At 41.7% G+C, this 13,959-nt stretch overlaps 1 pseudogene across 1 annotated transcript; it reads left to right on the forward strand.

The window, feature by feature from the left end:
- Positions 1-7,425: 7,425 nt before the first annotated feature.
- LOC308554508 (sex comb on midleg-like protein 1 pseudogene) lies at positions 7,426-10,067 on the forward strand (annotated as a pseudogene). The gene is made up of 2 exons: positions 7,426-7,806; positions 8,193-10,067. The product of its transcript is annotated as a sex comb on midleg-like protein 1 pseudogene (transcript).
- Positions 10,068-13,959: the final 3,892 nt, after the last annotated feature.

Genomic DNA, 13,959 nt, shown 5'->3' on the forward strand with positions numbered 1-13,959 from the left:
TGCCCACACTAGGTATTCATATGGAACAAAATCTCGACCACTACCTCACACCATACAAAAAAATATTTCAAAATGGGTCAGAGCACTAAATAAAAGGTAAAACTATAAAACTTCTAGAAGGAAACATGGGAGATAATCTCTGTAACCTTGAGATAGGCAGATTTCTTAGTATGCAAAAGCACTAATAAAAAAATTCAATGTTGTATACACATAGCAGTATGTATAAATGTCAAAAACAATGTTGAATGGAAAAAGGAAAGTGGTATAGTAATATATTCAAAATTAAAGAATACTGTACAATAATATACCTAAAAGTGGCTACCTACATATATATTAAGAATATAAATGTGTGCAGCGGGAAACACCAATTTCAACATTGTTTTGTCTGGAGAGGAAGAGAAAGAGGGGAATGGCATCTGGGTGGGGTACAAAAAGAGATTTTAATTGTATCTATAATTTATTGTTATTTTTAAAGATCTGAAACATGGCAAAATATAAACATTTGGTAAATCTGGGTGATAGATATATGGAGTGTTCATTATATTCTCTGTACATTTCTGAGGTTTGAAATATTTCATAATAAAAAATATTTAAAAAAATATGTTTTTATTGATTTCAAAGAGAGGGAGAGGGAGAGGGAGAGAGAGATAGAAACATCAATGATGAGAGTGAGTCATTGATCGGCTGCCTCCTGCACGCCCCCTACTGGGGATCGAGCCTGCAACCCAGGCATGTACCCTGACAGGGAATCGAACCATGACCTCCTGGTTCATGGGTTGACGCTGGGCTAAAAATCATTTTTAAAGGAATAGGGTCAGCAAACTATGACCAAACAGCGGATTGCCTGTTTCTGTATATAGTTTCACTGGAACAGACACACACATTAGATTATGTATTGTCTGTGGCTGCTTTCCTACCACAACAGCAGAGTCACTAGTTTTGTTTGTTTGTTAAATATATCTTTATTGATTTCAGAGAGAGGAAGGAAGGGAGGGAGGGAGGGGGGGGGAGAGAGAGAGAGAGAGAAACATTAATGATGAGAGAGTCATCACTGATCGGCTGCCTCCTGCACGCCCCCGACTGGGAATCGAGCTTGCAACCCAGGCATGTGCCCTGACTGGGAATCGAACCTCGATCTCCTGGATCCTAGGTCGATGCTCAACCGCTGAGCCAGCCCTGCCGGGCCAGAGTCACTAGTTTTGATAGAGGCCATATGGTCTCTAAGCTGAAAATACTTTCTACCTATCCTTGATTTATATCACCTACAGTGTTTCGCTTAATGTCTTAAACATAGAAGGCTTTCAAGAAATGTGCTAAGTGCTCATAAACAGTGCATGTTGGTTATTTTGTTTAATAAATATTAGTTGATCTCCCACTAAATGTCAGGTAGTGTTGTGGGTATTGATTATATATAGTCAAGAAGACAGAGTGGGGCCCAACACTCCAATTTTCTCTGTCCCTGGGATCCAGGTTGTCTCAGGGTGTAATATAGTAGGACTTGATTGTGCTACGTCCCACTAGAGGGCAGCCTGAAGCTTGCCCATAATGGTGTAGTAATACTACCAGGAAAGAACTGTCACGAAGGACAAAATACCAAACTACTTAAGGTTTGTATTCTCTCAAGATTATTGGTAACAAAATTATAAAATGGGTCAAGTTTGTCTTTGGAACTCCTAGCTTCCTATTTCTTCACCGTTTCCACCCTTTTCCCTGCAGAGGTGGAGTGAAATATTACCGGCACTACCTGTAAGCAAAAAATGTGGGAGAAACAAGCAGGTGAATCTCTAATCAATAGATCAGTCAGGGTGAGGAGGGAGAGGAGGTTCCTGGGGATGGAGAGGTTAACTTGGGAAGCACAGACCTGTAGGCCAGGAGCAACCCTGGAAGCAGAAACAGGTGTGAACTGCTTGCACACAGATACCAAGTTGGGTGTCTACCACATTAAAAGAAACATATACCTTCTATTTATTAGTTCACTATTTATTGTGCACCCACAACCTACTTTGTGCCACACAGGATACAGCAGTGAGCACTACAGACACAGTACCAGCCCTCAAGGAGCATACAGTTTACCAGGGAACTCAGACATTAAACACATAGAAATGTGTTGAAAATACTGTAGTAGTAAAGACTGTTTCAATTACTATTAGCATATGAAACCAAGTGTGGCATAAAACATTTTATTATCCTCAGGGATTTTGTGACTTCAGTGTACTGGCTTGTTTCTGCTCCACAGTGTCTGGGAACTCAGCTAGGAAGACTCAGAGGCTAGGGGTGATTGATGGTACAGGGCTGGAATAATCTAGTGGCATCTTTGCTCATATAGTAGTGGCTAATGCTGACTGTCACTTGGGGCCTCTGCTGAACTGTGGGATGGAACATGTATACATTTCTTCTCCATGTTGTCTTTCCATATGGTTTAGTTTGGGCTTCCTCAGAGTACAGCAGCTTAGTTCTAAGAACAAGCATTCCCAGAGAGAAGGGTAGAAGTACATAGTATTTTGATGATCTAGTCTGGGAAGTACCTTAGCATCACCTTTGTCCTACTGTATTTGGTCAGGCAATCACAAAGACCTGCATAGGTTCAAGGAGAAGATACATATACTATCCACCCCCACCACTTGATAAAAGCAGCATTAAAATTATATTGTAAGAAGAGCACATGGGATGGGAGGTATTACTGTGGCCATCTTCAGAAAACACAATCTACCACTGGCTGCCATGATAGCATACAGAAGGGAGGTGTAACAGCAAAGTCCTCTGAGGAAGTCCTGTCTTTGGCTAAAGGGGTAAGGGGATAAAAGGAGCCTGGGGAAAAGTTTCAGATAGAGGAACCAACTGTGTAAAGGCTGCAGTCCAGACAGAGGCTCGTGTGTTAAAACGATGTGATTCACTGACAAAAGCATAAAGGGCAAGGAAAAAGTGCTTCAAAAGGAGGAAACAGAGTGAAGATACCATGTGCCCTGGGTCATACACCCTCTGTGCTGGACCCCCTGAGAATAGGAGCAGCCTCCAGTTGGTTGTGTCTTAGGAAAAGAGGGGGGTAGAGGACAGTAGCAGGCAATGACCACCCCCAAAATGATGAAAGTGAGGGAAACGCTGCATGGTTTAGTTGCCATCCAACTACCTCAGCGGCCCCAATATGGAAGATAAGACTGAATCTGCCGAAGTCTTATCCAATGGAAGTCTTGAGAAAATAACTATGCCAAGATGCCATCTGCCTCTAATATGCCTGAGGCAGCTGTGGATAAAAAAGAGTTGGCACAAGACATACCAACAACACAATGGAAATGGGGAGATCCAGCAAGTCTATAGTAAAAAACTCAAGTTGCTGTCACTTAGGCATCTGCTACCCTGTACTCCTTCCCTTCATACTCAATTCAGATCAGTGACTGAGTGGGATTTGTTTGTTTTTTCATTTTATACTTGGGATTGAATGTGTCTCAAGCTAGTCTTGTCTCAAGAGTTAGATCCAAGCCCTGTCCGGCTTTGCTTAGTGGTTAGAGCTTCAGCTTGTGGACTGAAGGGTCCCGGGTTTGATTCCAGCCAAGGGCATGTGCCTTGGTTTCAGGCTTGATCCCCTGCCCTGGTCAGGCATGTGTGGGAGGCAACCAATCAATGTGTCTCTCTCACATCAATGTTTCTGTCTCTGTCTCTGTCTCTCTCTCTCCCCCTTCCACTCTCTCTGAAAAAGCAATGGAAAAGAAGTCTGTGTTTAAAATGGATACTGTGTATCACTATGCAGGTATTAATACATGATATCAGATAATTATAAACATTTATGCAAATGATAAGATAAAACTGAAGTAGGGACTAGATCATGAAGGATCTTGTGAATTAGGTTAGAGTGTGGCTTGTGTACTTCTTTAAACATACAATTTTAATCTAACTGCAGGCATATAACACAGAGTATGTGTATACTAAACCATCTGCCATACTGACTTATGCTTCTGAAATTTTTGTTCATCCTGCTTCTGCATGAAATAGCTTTACTCACCTAGGGAAAACCTGTTTATCTTCTAAGATTCAGTCTAGGTGTCACTAACTCTGTGAACCCTTCCTCAGCACTTCCTTCCTTTACTGTACTCATTTCAGATATATATTCCCCACTCTAGTTTCTGGGCTCTTTGAAGACACTGACTGTGTCTTATTTGTTTATCTTTGGATGCACAATATGGTGAGCACTCAATAAATGTTTGCAGATTATTGCATGAGTGAAAATTCCATCTTCAAACGGAAGCTAACAAGAATCTGACTTCCTTTCTTTGGTGGGAGACCATAGATAGTTTGGGTTATCTTTTTCTTGAAGCTTAGGCTGTGCCAAAATTGAAGGGTATAACCATCACTAATACCATGTGAGGACTGCTTTTTCTGTGCCAGTTGCTGTGCTTGATATGTATAAATCTATTTAATCCTCCCAACAGTCCTACTGCAAGTTCAGCAAGGGTTGAAAAGGCTGCAGCTGGTCACCCGGAGAAAGGGCCCAAATGGGTAGATGAAATGCGGAAGATCTGGAGAGGTCTCATGAGCCATAGTAATCGGCAGAGAGCTGAAGAGTAGAGTTCTTTAGGAAGACGGTTTGGTTTGTGTACTGGGGTTAGGTTTTTACTGTCTGATGCAGTAAGGTACCATGAGACATAATCGATACACAAAATGGACAGGATTTTTCATCACACACAGGAGCAAATGTATTGTTGCTAAAATGAGAAGTAATACTCTAAAACTTATCAAGAAAACAATTTAAAATGCCTTATGTTGTTTCCTCTTCCACAGAAGGTGGAATAAGCACATTTAATAATATTCCTCTCGCTAATTACCATAAAAATTTCCATTCAAAATACATGAAGTAAATATAAAAAAAATATTCTGAAAGATGGAGAAAAGAAGGCAAACTGGCTAGGCACTTGAGGGATGACCCAGGGGTGAGTTCCCTGGATGGTCTATTTGTTTTGCCTCCTACATATCCTGGCTTGGGTGTCAGAGCAATCTGCAACTAGAAAATGCTAATAACTCCTCCCCTTCCGCCCCCCCCCAAACAAGCCCCAGTAAAAGCTCATTCTCTCTAGCCAAATGACCAGAAAGAGTATAGTTCTGCAGGATGTTACCCTTTTGATTATAGCCACCCTACCCTAGTCAAGCACCACAAAATAACCTATATCTTTCCCTCTCCTCACCAGGTACTGTGGAGACTGTGGGACAAAGCTGTATTGACCATCACCACCTTATACCAAGAGACCATGGGGAGGAGTTCTGTTGACTATTCACAACTTGCACTAATTGAATAATGAAAAGGTGGCACCCTATCCCCTCTCAAATAGAGAGAGGGAAGCTAAAAAAAGGGATTATGCCTCCCCAAGCAGTCCATGTATGAAACCAACTGGTATCAACACAGAAAAAACTTTGAGAACTGAACTACAATGTAGGACACTCTGAGATTTCAAATTGGCCTCTGGGTAGCACACAGTGGGGCAGGTCAGAATAGCTTTGCGAAGTCTTTGAAAACTAAACTGATCTTCAAACCAGGGCCCACAAAATTGGACAAGAATGTGCATTCTATATATAAACATACTGACTGCTAAAATAAAAGATTTACATAGGATCTAGCTTCATAACATAATACTCAAAATGTCCAAGATAAAAAAATTACCACTCATACCAAGAACCATGAAAAAACAACTCAAATGAGAAAAGACAACAGATTCCAACACTGAGGTGATGTGGGAATTATTGAACAAGAATTTTAGCCTGGCCAGTGTGGCTCAGTAGTTGAGCATCTACCCATGAACCAAGAAGTCACTGGTTAGATTCCCAGTCAAGGCGCATGCCCAGGTTGTGGGCTCAGTCCCGTATGGGCATTCAGGAGGCAGCTGATTGATGGTTCTCTCTCATTTGATGTTTCTATCTCTCTATCCCTCTCCCTTCCTTTCTCTAAAATCAATAAAAACTTTTTTTAAAAAAAAGAACTTTAGAGAAGCTATCAAAAATTTTCTAATTATGACCACTCTTGAAACAAATTGAAAAACAGAAAGTCTTATCAAAGAGAAAGAAGATATAAAGAAGATATAAAAATTACAAGTAAAAACTCACTGAATGAGCTTGATAGAATAGAGATTTAACAGAGGAAAGAATCAATGAATCTGAAGATATATCAGTAGAAATTATCCAATCTGGACAAAAGAACAAAACAGAAAAAAAATGAACAAGTGCCTAATGAACAATAACAAAAGATCTAACACTCATGTTACTGGAGTCCCAGAAGGATAGTAAAAAGTGCAGTGCACAAAAAATATTTGAAAAAATAATGACTGAAAACTTCCCAAATTTGGCAAAAGACAAACCTACCAATTCAAGAATCTGAACAAACCCTAAAAGGATAAACCCAAATAAGTTAGCACCCAGACACATCATAATCAAATTTCCAAAAATTAAAGATAAAGAAAAAAATCTTGTAAGCAGCTGGAGAGGAACAAAGCATTACCTACAGGGGAATAACAATTTGAATGACTAGATTTCTCATCAGAAGAGCAACTGCTTGAGAATGAAGAAGAGGAAGATGATAATGAGAGGAGGAGGATGAAGACTGTGTCTGAAGGCTCTGCGGTGCCCGAGGGTGACTGTCCTATAGTTGCCTAGCACCACCAGCTTAATGGCCAGTGGAACCCACAGAGTGCCAAGGAATGGACACACTGTGGACCCCACCAAGGCCAGGATGAAGGGTGGGGGCCAGTGCCAGGTGTTCTCCATGGCAGCCATGAATAAAGGAAGGGGGATCTGCCTCTGCTAGCACTGGGCCAGACTCCCTATCCCCCATGCCTTTGCCCCAGGAAAACCAGCCCTGCCTGGGGCCAATAGGACCCCCTTTGGCTGTCCTTCTGGGCTCAAAGAGAAGCCAGCTGACCTCATAGAGTGGACAGTAATGGACGTGGTAAAATATTTCACAGAGGCTGGCTTCCCAGAGCAGGCAACGGCTTTCCAAGAACAGAAAACCAATGGCAAGTCTCTCCTGCTTATGCAGCGGTCAGACGTGCTAACTAGCCTGTCCATCCGCATTGGTCCAGCCCTGAAAATCTATAAGCACCACATCAAGGTGTTCCAGCAAGGCCATTTTGAGGATGATGACCCTGATGGCTTTCTAGGCTGAGTGCCCAGCCTTGCCCCTGCCCTGACCCATTCCAGCCCCATCTCATCTAAGAGTCCAGGGGCTGGACCAGGGACACTCCCAGCCCTCATAACAGATTCCAATGAGAGGGCACTCTCCCTTACTCATCTCTTCCCAGTGTCTCCCCAACATACACATATAGCCTCCACCACATCCTAAACTCCGTGATGGAGGAGTGTGGGATGGGACAGGGCCTGCTTATTTCACCCCAGGAAGCTAACCCTCTCCCCCAGCCTAAGACATTTTTTGGGTAAAAATGGGGGCTTCCCATCTCCCCTAGGTCTTCAGTTCAGCCAGATATCCTGAGTCACTGCCAGATCATCCACAATGCTAGTCAAAACCTGGATAAGAAGTTTGATGGCATTAATGGAAAGGTTTCAAAAATTCACTGTTTTCATGCTAAATCAATGTGGCAAAATCACCCACTTGGATATGCATACAAAAATAATAATTACCTGCAGAAAGTAAAGGAGGAGCATCTTCCCTCTTCATTGTCTTACCCTGAAAGTGAGAACCCAACTATGCCAGTAGAAAGGCCAGAAAATGATTCCCAGAGCAACCCTGTAGGAACATCTTACCAGTCAGAGGATTCCCGGGACGGAATCAGGAGTCACTCTACCAGGAGTAGGAGCCACGCCGCAGCCAGAGTCCCATGATTTCTTCCGTCTTCACAGTCATATTACACACCCAATGATCCAGTCCAGGGCTCCTCTTCAATGTCCTGCTTTGCCAGCCCAGGGGCTCACAGCAAGTGTAGTATCTTCTCAGTTGCTTGAGCTTCCACATCAGTACCTGCAGCCATGCTGGGCCAAGACAGATCCAGTGCAGCACACAACCCTGAGATAATGGCTTACTCAACTATGCTGGAAAATAAGAGCCTTGGCCATATGGCCTCATCTCTCTGCATCCTCGCCGGCTTTGCTACAAATTCATCAGTTGGAACTGACCTGGGTTTGCTAAAACAAAACTTCTCTGATGACCCTTCAACTTGGTCCATAGAGGAAGTGATCCTGTTTCTGAAACATATACTCAGACACTCAGCCCCCTGGTGGACCCCTTCAGGCAACTTGACATTGATGGGAAAGCTCTGCTGCTACTCAAGAAAAGAGTGACATGATGATGAAGTACATGGGGCTTAAGCTGGGGACAGCTCTGAGGTTGTGCCACTACATCAAAAAGCTTAAAGGAGAAAAATACGTTGACATTTGAAAAATGTTTGTGTAGACTTAGATTGGACTTAATTCTGGGGAGATCAATGCCACCTTGTTGTAAAATCATTTTGCTGCCCTTAGAAATTCTTGTGTTGTAGAAGGTTCCTCTAAAAATATGTTATATCCAGAGTTGTAGAACTACATTACAATCCAATCTACTTCTTTAGAAACCATTTCACACGTTACCATTAGTATATTCAAATTGGCAGTTTGTTTTTTATTGTTGTCATTGTCTAGTTTACAAATATATTTCATATAAGAAACACCTTTGATTTCTGTTAATGTTTATATGTAGAACCAAAACAGCTAAATCCAAAGAGAAAGTATCAGGGATTGACAAATTCTCTAATAAAATCCATGAGAAGTTTTCCTTAGAAGAGAATTTAAAGATACAACTGTAGTAGATACCATCTTTCTCAATATTTTATGTCTGTTACTGCAATGTTCTGTTCTTGTTCTACCAGTTTCCTGAAATGGAATAGCCATATAAATGATTTTCCTTTTTGTTATTATTTCTCTGTATGCTGTATTTGTTCCTATTTTTTTAAAAAAGCAACCTTGCCCTAGCCTGTTTCGCTCAATGGTTAGAGCGTCGGCCAGTGGACTGAAGGGTCTCTGGTTCCATTCTGGTCAAGGGCACCTACCTTGGTTGCAGGCTTCATCCCTGGCCCCGGTCTAGGGCGCATGTGGGAGGCAACCAATTGACGTGTCTCTTTCACATCGATGTTTTTATTTCTCTCTCTCTCCCTTCCACTCTCTCTGAAAAGCAATGGAAAAAATATCCTCAGGTGAGGACTGAAAATAAAAAAAGCAACCCTATTAGCTTTCATGAAGTGTTCTTACCAGTTTTTTGATAGAATGGTTGTTTTATGCAATAGGTTTTATATTACAAGGGTGGTTTCGGTGGAGTCTGGTTATATTCTTTTATATTAAATACCTATTATTTTAAAAAATATTTTGTCTAACCTTGGATATTTAACTAGCCATTTATAGCTTACATCTCTTTGAAGATGCCTATGTTCAAATTTTTAAAAGATGTATATTCTATTATCTTTGTTTACTCTTCATATAGATACTTTCATATTTATATTTTACTCTATATCTAAAGTATAACCCAAGTAAATCTTTTCTTTTTGAATTTAAAATGGCATTTTGTACTTCTACAGAGGTAAAGATTAAACCTATACATAGTGAGATGTTTTTATTCTGTAAAAAATATGCATGTCATTTGCCATCATTAGTACCTCTCAGCTTACTCTTCAGGGTTTCCATATAGGAAAGTTCTCTGTCTTGTGCAATGTTTCTAGTTAATTTGCTTTTTGAGCCATTTATTCTATCAAACTTTGGACCATATGTTAGTTCTGATTTGTGATTTTGGGATGTATTTTAAAAATTAGAACTTTCAAGCAAAACATGTTATTATTTTGTTATTTATTACATTGTTACATTATATATATTATATATTTGTTGTCATGTTTATAAGCTATGAGAATTGGTGCTAATTGTATTGGCCATTTGTTGTAAATGCCAATAAAATGTTCACCAGGGGTCAGAATATACATTTTCTTTTTAAAAAACCAAGTGTCCTTTATATTTATAAACAAATGCAGCTATTTATTGGGCATATGTGATCTAAAGAGTGGTTTTACCTATGTTATTCCTTTTGTATTATAAGACAAGGTTTTAATTTACACTTGTAATCTTCTCTCAAATTGTGTGAAGATGCTGTGCCCAGTTGAACAGTCCTCAGGTTTAATGTAAATACTATGTTTTACAGTCGTCACATTTTAAAATATAACAAAGTTAAATAACTAAAAAAAATTAAAAAAACAAGGCATATACACTGCAAAAATAGTTTGTAAAAGTAATATACAGCTCCAGCCCTCAACAAGCAAAAATTAGGAATCCCTCCCTGGCCAGGTAGCTCAGTTGGTTAGAGTATCATCCTTATATGCCAATGTTCCGGGTTCAATCCCCGGTCAGGGCACATACAAAATCAACCAATGAATGCATAAATAAGTGGAACAACAAATCCATCTCTTTCTCCCTCTATCCCCCTTCCTCTCCCTCTCTCTAAAAATAAATTAAAAAAAATCAATCCATGATGACTAAGAGAATCACATTTGAGAGGTACCACATTATAACACTTAGAATATACAGTTCTTCACAACAACAAAAAGATAAGACATACAAAGAAACAGCAAAATTTGGACCATTTACAGGAAAAACAAAACCAAAAAACTTGACAGAAACCATCCCTGAGGAAGTCCAGACAAAGGACTTACTACACAAAAACTTTAAATCAACTATTTTAAATATGCTCAATGAGTTCAGGAAACCATAGACAAAGAACTAAAGAAAATCAGGAAAACAACAGATGAATAAAATGAGAATACCAATAAAAAGAGTTATAGAAAGGAACCAACCAGAAATTCTGTACTGAAAACTGCCTGAACTGAAATGAAAAATTCACTAGACGGGTTGAACAGCAGATTGAGAAGTAAAAGGAAAGATCAGCAAACTTGAAGACAGGTCCTTTGAAATTATCCAGTCTGAGGAGCAGAAAGAAAACCAAATGAAGAAATGGAACAGAGCCCTGGTGGGGAAACTCAGAGTGTTGTCCAGATATGCCAAGGTTGAAGGTTCCATCCCCCATCAGGGCACATACAGGAATCAACCAATGAATGCATAAATAAGTGGAACAACAAATTGATGTTTCTTTCCTTCTCTCTCTTTCTAAAATTAAAAAAACAAAAACAAAATAAATTAAATTTAAAAAAGAAACGGAACAGAGGCTGAAGGATCTGTGGAAGGGCAGTGAAAGGACAGAATGATGGAGACAGCTTTACAGGACCTGGCCCCTCAGAAGGATGGGGCTGAAGAGGTGGTTAAGAGTCAAATCTGACAGTTTCATGCCACAGTGATTCTGGTGAATTTAGTGAGCACACAGGAGGTGGGAGACTGGGAGAGGAAGAGAATATTATGACTTCAGATTTAGAGTCTGAGGGATGAAAACTGACATATAATGCTGCCTTGCACAGTTCTAGAGCTCGTAAGTCCTGTTAGAGAAGAGCAATTAGGAACCATCTAAACACCTTGGTAATTAAGGAGATGGTGTAGCAGGCCAACATCTGTTAAGAGTGCCAAGAACAGAACCCAGAACAGGACCGTGCACTGAGCTGAGGAACAGAAACCAGGGAAGGAGCAGCAGGCAAAGAGGGGCTGGATATCATGGAAGGAGTGGCACTGTGGGACCCACGAGAGCAAGAGCACAGGAACCAATGAAGGCAAAGAATGAACTATTGGAGCAATGCTAAACAACAAACGCCGTGCACCTACTACACGCGGAACTGCCTTTTAATTACCGCGTGCTTGACAAACCCAAGCACACGGCCGCTCTGTGCTCATCACCTCATGAGTCGGAAGCCGCTGATGACCAGCCCAGAGGGGAGCCGGGTGATGCGCGGGGCTGAGGCGGCCTAATGGCGTGGAAAGGGCTTACCGGACTGTGCACCTCCAGACCGTGGACTGGCCACGGCGCCGCATCCAGTCAGTTCAAGAGGCTGAGGCCGGCAAGGCCCCGACGGGAGCCGGTCCAGGCCGCGAGGCCTCACCTCCCGGGCCAGCCCGCCCAGAGCGGGCGGAAACGGTGCGGTTCCGACATGCACCTCGCGCATCTCGCGTCACTGTGGGCGGCTCGCGCGAGAGGGGCGCGAGGGAGCCGCTCGCTGGGCAACGAGGATGGCTGCTCCCTACTGTGGGTGGGACCCCTCCCCCCCCTACTGTGGGTGGGACCCCCCGCGAGTCGGGTCCAGGGACAGAGGAGCACATAGTGAGGCTCCCGCCCTCCTTCAACTCACAGATCCAGAGAATCCAACTTGATTGCTCTTTTCTACGGGGGGGGTGGGGGGGGTAGTTTGCCAAGTGCCAGCACCCACGTTCCCTAGGGTAGTGAGTTCCTTCAAGGCTGTGGCTCTTTGAGACCCCAAATCTCCCCTCAGCTCTGCCTCTTCCAAGTGCAAGGGTTTTCTGGGACACCCCCCACCTCTCCAACGGAGCACCCTACATAGCTGGAGATTTCCCGCTGTTGGTTGGTCGGGTTTTGTTTCGTTCTTTGTAAATTACTCAGATCCCTGTAGAGACTGCGTGGAAAACGGCACATTTAGGCGTTTCAAATCCAGTGGGCACTTTTTTTTTTTTTTTAAACATGCTAAGGGGTTTCTGCCTCTCACAATGATCCTGTTACAAGGTCTGACCCAAATTGAACATCTAACACCTATTCTACTAGTATGAGCATTAAAGAAAAACCCTTTTTGTGGGTTTCAAACGCTGAAATTCCTCTCTCCTACCACAAACTGATTCTGTCACCTCTCTCCCTCCTTCATTTATTGGGAATAGTTTACATTCCTCCGGTTCTATTTCGAATACACTTCTCAACCTCAGTAGGGCCTGTAGAGCCCTTTTGCTCTAACCAGAAGCTCTCTGGGCTTCACTTCTGTACCCAAATAGCTTCGATATGATGACCAATCATTTCAATTCTCACCTCAATGATTATTAACTTTGCCATTTTTGCCAGTCTCCATCCCTTGCTAAAACAGGTGGTGTATTTTCTCCAGTCCGGCTGCAGAGATTCCAAACATTGTTAGTGAAAAGCAAAGAATTGTGCTGTCACTCCTCCACAAGTGTGTTGTGCTCCTATTGCAGACTGGAAGTTCTTTTATCGGTTCTTGTGGCCTTGCTATCATATTAACTACAGCATGTCTTCCAGATTTCCTATAGTCTGCAACAGCTTTCTGCTCAATCCCACTCTACTTTTAGTAAATGATCTCACTTACATATACTTTGCATCTGTCTTTTTGGTATACATCTTTTAAATAAAAATGTGAAATATATAAAAAGTATGAAAATAACATAGGTATCAAATAATCCACCACTCAGAATAAACAAATATTGTCATTTTTGTCATATCTTTCAAACTTTTTTTCCAAATATTTTTAAATGAAAAAAGTTTAGAGGAGAAAAAAATATTTTTCCTCTATCCTTCTAAATTCTCAGCTGGGGACCCTGTAACCAAAAAACAAACAAAAGCATTACCAAGAGGAAAGCATACAAATTTAATAGAAGTTTTATGTGACATGGGAGCCTTCATAAGGAAACGACCCAAAGAAGCAGTTAAAGCTGAGTAAATTTTTATGCTTGGTTCGATGAAAAGTGGAGCATTGTGGAAAAAAATGATAGTACAAAAAAGGGTGTGAGCCGAGTATAGTAAACTGGGGGGAAACAGCAAGGAATGCCCATTTGTTCAGATTCCTCTTGGCATCCCTAGGACTAGGAGATAAAGATGTTCCTTTCTTCCAGGGAGCGTGCTTCTCACATGAGGGATTTATGACCTGCTTTAAGGGAAGGTCAGAAAGTCCTTCCCGTCCATGTTGTTTCTCAAGTTTCTTCAGCTTAAAATATTCACTATGCCAGAGTACCATATTTTAGGTAGCATGTCCTGGACCCTGTGTCCCCTGTCTCAAACTTCGCCAAGAAGTTTCAGTCCAGAAACTGAGTTGGTAGATTGTCCCATAATGCATCGACCCAGTC

The sequence above is a fragment of the Miniopterus schreibersii genome (assembly GCF_964146895.1).
Source record: "Miniopterus schreibersii genome assembly, chromosome: 3".
Classification (NCBI taxonomy): Eukaryota; Metazoa; Chordata; class Mammalia; order Chiroptera; family Miniopteridae; genus Miniopterus; species Miniopterus schreibersii.